The sequence below is a fragment of the Oryctolagus cuniculus genome, chromosome 11 (assembly GCF_051225735.1).
Source record: "Oryctolagus cuniculus isolate XC-2025 breed Fujian yellow rabbit chromosome 11, ASM5122573v1, whole genome shotgun sequence".
Lineage (NCBI taxonomy): Eukaryota > Metazoa > Chordata > Mammalia > Lagomorpha > Leporidae > Oryctolagus > Oryctolagus cuniculus.
In genome coordinates this window covers 51,480,001-51,488,719 of record NC_142877.1, presented here as the reverse complement: position 1 = coordinate 51,488,719, position 8,719 = coordinate 51,480,001, and positions in this window count along the sequence as shown.

Below are 8,719 nucleotides of genomic sequence, written 5' to 3'. Positions count from 1 at the left end.
TATTATAGAATTTCTACCAGAAGTTGCCTTCATAAGAATCTGCTTTTATTCTGACTTTACCATACACAGAGATGGAACCCTTGTTCCATCAAAAAGCCTTAAATCCATGTTGGCCTCTCACCTACATAACAACAAGCAGCCCCTATTTCTCTGCCTTGCTAATACAGCCCAACCCTACCTTGAGCAGCTCTGCCCTGCCTAGACTGTTGGACACAGCACTACCTGAAGTCTCTTGCTATCAGACTGAGACTTCTCTTACTCCTCTCCAGCTGTCTCCTCCTATCTTAGCATCTCAGCCTGAGGCCAACCTTAGCCCTTACCCCTCCCAGCTCACACTGTTATGTCAAAGGACATTTAAATCTAACCCAAACTTTCCCTCTGTTTCAGCATCCCAGCTTTAACTCAGACATCCAAGCCCTTTCCAGCCACTTCATACTATATAAACCACTAGTCTATCAGGAAAGTGATTATATCTCTGCTATGTGTTCACTGGCAATGCTCTCAAATGCATTTACCTGGGATTGATCTCCTCCCAGGCTTTATTCTGAATAAACCTGGTCTGGGTGTGGTTTCAATCTTTCTCTTTGTTCCTGAGACATAGCATGTCTTGTTTTGTGGGCTTTCCTTAGGAGATACCACTTCAATCCCTTACCATTTAAAAGCCAATTTATAAAAAAGGACTTGGAAAGTGGCTGTACTAATGTGTGTATGTGATCTTAGAAATCCTCTGGGCTGCTTTTATTTGGAAATAGGTGTCAGGAAGAGAGCTGCTGGAAAGGGATTGATGAGGTTTCCTTTGTGAATTCTGTGGTTCTTCCCTAAAGCTTGGAGCACTTTGGTGATTTAAGCCCATCAAATTAAAAGCTCATTAACAAATTCTGCTCCAAGAAGATGAAAATAATCAGCTATCTAGACCATAGGCTTTGGCTAAGTGTTCTCTATCCTACTTGAAATTTCTAGAGGACTGCAATTAAATGTCTTGGGAGTGACGTTTTCTGGAAGAGAAGATAAAGATCTACCCTTTTTTCTTGATTTATAAGAACTTAGTTGTGGGAAGTAAGGGGAGTGTGGCATCCACTGACTGTTAATATTTGGAGGCCTTACCTCCTAATGGCTACTTCCCTATAGCTTTTCTATGTGAGTGAAATCAGGTGTGAAAGGATAGTGTACAAACAAGAGAACTCTGGTCATCAATATATTAACCCTAGTAGAGACTAGGGTTCATGATGAATCTTTAAAAATTATATTAAAATATGTACCAGGGAAAAAACTAGGAAGTTATTTTTAAAAATTATACCAAAATTAACTTGCCTTAAGTCTCTTTGGATATAGTTTGCCCTATGTCAGGCTTAGAGCACTCTGAGGATAAAAGAGACAGTATTTTCCCTGCAGCTGCATCATATGTTGATTGGGGTTTTAGGCTCAGAGTATGATAACTCAACTGTGGGCCATTGGATATAGCTTGATAACAGTAGTAGTAATAATTGTAAGCTGGATGTGAGTAATTACATTCCAGAAACAGCACTTAACATTTTAAGTGTTTTGTCTCATTTCATTCTTACTTAAGTAGTAGGTACCATCATTTACATTATTTTATAGGTGAGGAAGTACAGAGAATGCCCAACATGCTATTGCTAAGAATTGACAATGCCAGCATTCAAACCTGGAAGCGTTCCTTAATGATGATACTTAATTTTTGGTTGGATTTGTCAGTCTGGCTGACTGTAATACTATTTATCCTCTCTACACACTAAATAAGTTAATACTTTTTAAAGTCCTTATACATGACCTAAAGAGAATCTGAGGCCCCAAGTGACTTTATAATCCACCTTGAATGAGAAATCTGAGGATACTGGTGTCTTATCTTAGAGAATGTTCAGGAGTGACTGATGTACTGAGTTATTTTACATTCTGTCTTTCAAAGGGATTTGCCTCTCCTAGGGATTCCATACTGAAACACAAGGCAGCCTTTTTCTTTCCATCCAGAGGTATTTAGGCTACATTTTTTGAGAGACTGTAAAGCAATGGGGAAAACAAGTATGGTGCTTTGACAGCAGCCAGGAAGAATTTAGCATCATTTTTAGCCATAGCACCACTGAATCCCCATGAGCTCTAAGGTACTTTGAGGATTCATATTAGCTCATAGCACATAGCCAGTGTGCATGTGAGTGCATGTGGCTAATTCAGTGAGGCAGGAGAGAGCTGAAGAGAGACATGATACTTGGCATCGTCCATTTAATGAAGGTAGTAATGGGTTCTTTCCCTTTGAACATGTTGTGGACTTCAATGGGCACTATTCCCTCTACCCTGGGTGTAAGCAGCCAAGTGCACACCTGGAACAACTCAGAGATGAGCCTTTGGGTTTATTGTAATGAGACCATTTTTATACTGAACATTGAGATTTCTTGTTTGAAGGTTAAAGTAGTGAGAACTTTAAGTGTTGAATTTAAAAGGGAAAAGGCTCAAAACTTATGCTTTTATTTTTCCTATTTTACATATATGAGTTATTTGTAAGTAAAACTTAGGCCTTGGTTTTTATATTTAGTTAGAGCTCTAAGAAAAGACACCATGCACATTTTGAAGAAAAATGTCAAGAGAAAATAATTTTTTCACATGTTCAGAAAACTTTTCAACATTTTCAGCAATGTTCACATTACTAACACATTTGCATTTTCTCTTTCTTTCCCTATTTAAAAAGTCCTGTAGTCATTCAGGACCTCTGGGGAGATTGAGTCTAAAAGCAGCAAATGGAAAGTCTGAAGGCTATGGTCACTTGTGCTCTATAGGTCCTCTTTAGTCCCCCAGAGTGTCACATCCTAGGTTAGAGGTATGAGAAATTGAGCAATCTCCACTGTGGTAGACAATATTTTCACATTAGGAGAAGAGAAGGGCCTTGCAGGGATGTCCAGACTGAGACAAGAAAGCCAGGGACAAGTGGTTAGTAATAGGGCTGAGGGGAATCTTGGCTGGTTGCCCTAAACTTTAATGTGAATAGTAGCCACCCAAGAAGTGTTCACAAAGTTTTCAACCTTCTTTTTTTTTTTTTAACTTCAGAGCACAATCTACAGGTGAAGGCCAATATTGCATGTTCTTTTAAAAATGATTTGGGAAACAGAGCTGTAATAATGCATCAGGCATTGTAATCATGATCTTGAACTTCTAGTAATGAGTATTGTGGTTTATAAGAGGGGGACAAAAACGTATGAGGTGCAGGTGTTGTGTGGACATTACTGAAGTCTGTTTAGAATAGTGCCACAGTGGACACAGTAGTAGAGGAATGACAAGCCTTTTTTATCTTTACTTTCCTCCCCTAAATTTTAGATACATCTCTGTGTTAAATTCTACTACCTTTACAGACTTTAGCAGCTCCTTCACTTTGTATTTATTTTAAAGAGCAAGGAAAGTTCTAGATTCCCATTTATTTTCTCCCTGTGGTGTTCCAGATTTATGCAACATATTCACTACAAAGCTGGTGGCCATGACATTGATGCATCCACAGCAACAATAGCATCTTTCCCTCCCTAGAGGTATCACTAATTTTTAGTGCTCAATTTTGAAACCATATAGCTCAAACCACAGATTTATTCCCAGTAGCTGTCACATCATAGCTTCCACAAAGGTGGGTTAGACAAAGAGGAAGGGAGGATAGCTCTGCTGAGACCCAGATGATCTTTCTCAACACATCCTGGTTTTTGTGACTCATCTAGAGTCTCTGCCTTAGAAGTTCAACTGGCTTCAGACATTCTGGAGTGAGGAGACATCACAGTTGGCCTCAGAGATCTCAGGGAAGATCTAGGTGCATTTTTTTCTCTCTGCTATCAGTTTTTAGGAATCAAAACATATCCTTCTCTCCCATCTCCTTTCTATCTCCTTTCTGATATGCTTCTTGTTCTTTTAAGTACTGTTTCAGCCAATATCCAAGATGATCCCCAATGATCATTTTCAGTATTCACAGTCTTTGTGTGTGTGTGTGTGTGTGTGTGTGTGTGTGTTTTGGACAGACAGAGTTAGACAGTGAGAGAGAGACAGGGAGAAAGGTCTTCCTTTTTCCATTGGCTTACTCCCTCCAAGTGGCCTCTAAGGTTGACGCATTGTGGCCAGCACACGCACTGTGCCGATCTGAAGCCAGGAGCCAGGTGCTTCCTCCTGGTCTCCCATGCAGGTGCAGGAACTCACTGAATTTGAGATAGCCTTGTAGAAACAGTAGCATGTAATTGAAGGGATGAATGTATGACTTCTGAAGCTGTTATGAAAACCATTCCTTGGATCATTTCCTCTTGGGAAATTCCCATGCTGCAAGGACACTCAGGAAACCTTTTGGAGAGGCACAAGTGTGTAGAAATCGGGCTACATCCAAGATCCAGTGATAACTTGTCAATCATGTGAATGAGTTTTAAGTGAGTCCATCAGCCTCAGTCAAGCATTCAGATGCCTACAGCTGCAGTGGATGTCTGATTTCAGCCTCAGGAAAAACCATGCACCACATATCTACTCAATCCTCTCTCACATTCCCAACTCATAGGATCTGTGAACAATAACAACTAGTGCTCTAAGGATGTTTAAAGCCACAGTTGGGATAATTTCTTGAGAGAAGCATTAGATAACCCAATGAATAAGATTTTTTGGTTGATGGAAAGGAAAATTTCATGGCTTGGTTATTTTCTTTATGACAAACTGTGTTCAAAGACCTTTCATCTCATATAGTAGTACTCTTAGAAGCTTGCAGTAGCAGCAGAGAGCTATGTGCACTATGATCCTAAAGTGCTTGGGTTTACTTTGAGGGATAATTGGGGGCAGCTGTGGCAGTTATTGTATTGTGGATGCCTTGGTTGTGTTTGTCTCTAGGACTATGACTGTCCTTCAAGGATATACCATTAGGATGCATAAACCTATTGCCATGGGAGCTGCTTCCTTAGTAAACAAGGTGGCAGGCATCAAGAGAGTCTCAGCATTGGGTACTTAAGAGACAGCACAGAAAAGACCCATCCAAAGAAAACTAGGCTCATTTTCTTTTTTAGTGCTTTCTTTTTTATTTATATTTGTTTATTTGAAAGACACAGTTGAAAGACACAGAAAGAAAGGAGTGAGGGGGATGGAGAGGGAAAGAGGGAGAGGGAGGGAGTGGAGGGGGGAGAGGGAGAGAGAGAGAGGGAGAGAGAGAGAGAGAGTATTTCTTCCACTGGTTCACTCCTGTAAAGGCCACAAGAGCTGGGACTGGGCCATGTCAAAGCCAAGAGCCAGTTACTCCATATTGGTTTCTCACATGGATGGAAGGAGCTCAAATATTTAGACGATCATCCACTACCTTCCCAGGTACATTAGCAGGGAGCTAAATAAGAAGTGGGTTAGTCAGGACACAAACTCGTACCCATGAGATGTTGGCACTGTAGGCTGTGTCTCAACCCACTGTGGCTCAATGTCAGACCCTGGGTTCATTTCTTGTGATTGCTTTTCCTGGGGACTGTCTTTAGAAAAGTAACATATTGAGGGACAGCTCTGTGATATAGTAGGTAAAGTCACGGTATGTGGCATTAGCATCCCACATGGGAGCCAGTTCATGACCTTGCTGCTCCACTTCTTTTTTTTTTTTGACAGGCAGAGAGGACAGTGAAAGAGAGAGACAGAGAGAAAGGTCTTCCTTTTGCCATTGGTTCACCCTCCAATGGCCGCCGCGGCCGGTGTGCTGCAGCCGGCGCACCGTGCTGATCCGATGGCAGGAGCCAGGTACTTATCCTGGTCTCCCATGGGGTGCAGGGCCCAAGTACTTGTGCCATCCTCCACTGCACTCCCTGGCCACAGCAGAGAGCTGGCCTGGAAGAGGGGCAACTGGGACAGAATCCAGTGCACTGATCGGGACTAGAACCCGGTGTGCTGGCGCCGCAAGGCAGAGGATTAGCCTAGTGAGCCATGGCGCTGGCCGCTGCTCAACTTCTTATCCAGCTTCCTACTTAGATGCCTGAGAAAGCAGCAGAAATGGTCCAAGCCCTTGGGCCACTGTAACCATGTGGAGGACCTAGAAGAGGCTCCTGGCTCTGACTTAATATCTGCCTAGCTCCGGCCATTGCAACCATGTGGGAAGTTAACCAGTGGATGGAAAATTTCTCTCTCTTCCTCTGTCTGAAAAAAAATGAAAATAAAAAAGAAAATATATAGCAGGCAGAGTTATGGGGATACAAAAGGATCAGTACCACATCAGTAGACACATCAAAAAAGAAAAATAGCATATTTTACTTATAGCAAACACCAGAACCATTTTAGTTTTCACCTTCTTTTTATCCTGTTCTCCATTTAAGAAGAGGTTTGCCATTGAGGCATTGGAGTCAAGACTTTTGAGGTCTTGGAAAACAGTATCTAGATAAGGATAAATCCTGGAAAAATAAATTATGGGTGAAAGGGACTATCATTTGGGAGCTCCCCATGCCCTACTTTTTCTGCTTTTTGCTCCTGTCTGTGGTGTAGAGGCATGTCTGCTTTCTCAAACTGCTAATTTCTTTGGCCTGATGAGTGTGCCTGGTTGGTAGGTTAGAAATTTGATGAAATAAATTCTCCCAGTTTGAGAATCAAGTATCTATAATCCTAATTAAAAGAGACAAAGAAAGACACTATATAATGATTAAAGATCAATTCAACAGGAAGTTGTGACTATAATGAAAGTATATGCACCTAATTACAGAGCACCTGGCTATTTAAAAGAATTGCCATGGGATTTAAAGGGAGATATAGACTAAAATACAATAGTAATGGGGGGCTTCAATAACCCACTTTAACAATAGACAGATCAACCAGACAAAAAATTCAACAAGGAAACAACAGAGTTAATTGACACCATTTATCAAATAGACCTAGAAGATATCTACCGAAACTTCCATGCTAGAGCCACAGAGTACACATTTTTTTCTCCAGTGCATGGAACTTTCTCTAAGATTGACCATGTGCTAGGCCCTAAAGTGAGTCTTAGCAAATTTAAAAAAAAAATCAAAATCATACCATGCATCTTCTCAGGCCACAATGTAACAAAGCTGGAAATCAGCAACTCAAGAAGCTCTACTCATATACAAACACATGGAGAATGAACAACATGTTTCTTAATGAACAGTGTGTCATAGAAAAAAATCAAAAGAGAAAACAAAAAGTTTTTGGAAACAAATGAAGATGACATACAACATTACCAAAATTTGTGGGATATAGCAAAAAACAGTGTTGAGGAAAGTTTATAGTAATAGGTGCCTACATCAAGAAACTGGAAAGGCACCAAATAAATGAACTACCTATGCACCTCAAAGATCTAGAAAAATAACAGCAAACCAAACCCAAAACTAGTAGAAGAAATCAAATAATTAAAATTAGAGAAGAAATCAACAAAATTGAAACAAAAAAGAAATAAAAAGATCAGCAAGAAGAGCTGGCTTTTTGGGAAAAAAAAGAAAAATTGATACACCATTGGCCAAAATAACCATAAAAAGGGGAGAGACAACCCAAATCAATAAAATTAGAGATGAAAAAGAAAATTTAACAATAAGACACTACAGAAATAAAAATAATCATCAGAAATTACTAAAAAGAGCTGTGTGCGAACAAGCTGGGAAACCTAGAGGAAATGGATAGATTCTAGGACACATAAAGCCTACCTAAATTGCACTATGAAGACATAGAAACCTATACAGATCAATTACCAAGACAACAATTGAATCAGCAATAAAGACCCATCCAAAAAGAATAGCTGAGGATGGGATGGTTTCACTGCTGAATTCTACCAGACATTTAAAGAAGAACTAACTACAATTCTTCTAAAGTTATTCAAAACAAGTGAAAGGGAAGGAATCCTCCCAAGTTCTTTTTATGAATTCCTAAACCCAGAAGAGATGCAACAGAGACAGAGAACTACAGAACAATTTCCCTGATGAACGTAGATACAAAAATCCTCAATAAAATTCTGACCAATCAAATCCAACAACACATAAGAAAGATCATTAACCCAGACCAAGTGGGATTTATCCTGGTATGGAGGGATGGCTCAACATTCACAGATCAATCAATGTGATACATCACATTAACAAACTGAAGAATAAAAACCATATGATTATCTCAATAGATACAGAGAAAGCATTTGACAAAATATAACACCCTTTGATGATGAAAACTCTAAGCAAATTGGATTTGGAAGGAACATAACACAATCAAGGCAATATATGACAAACCCATGGCCAGCATCTCATTGAATGGGGGAATGTTAGAAGCATTACCACTGAGAATCACTACCAGACAGGGATGCCCACTCACATTATTGCTATTAAATATAGTCCTGGAAGATTTAGCCAGAGCCATTAGGCAAGCAAAAGAAATCAAAGGGATAGAAATTCGAAAGGAGGAAGTCAAACTATGCTTATTTGCAGATGGCATGGCTTTATATATAGGGGATCAAAAAAACTCCACTAAGAGATTATTAAACTAATAGAAGAGTTTGGTAAAGGAGCAGGATATAAAGTCAATACACAAAAATCAAAAGCCTTTGTATACACAGACAATTCCACGCCTGAGAAATCTTCTAAGATCAATTCCATTCTCAACAGCTACAAAAGCAGTCAAATACATTGGAATAAATTTAACCAATGGTTTCAAAAATCTTAATGAGAATTGCAAAACATTAAAGAAAGAAATATAAGAAGATACAAAAAAAATGGAAAAAAATCTTCCTTGTTCATGGATTGGCCATATGTTT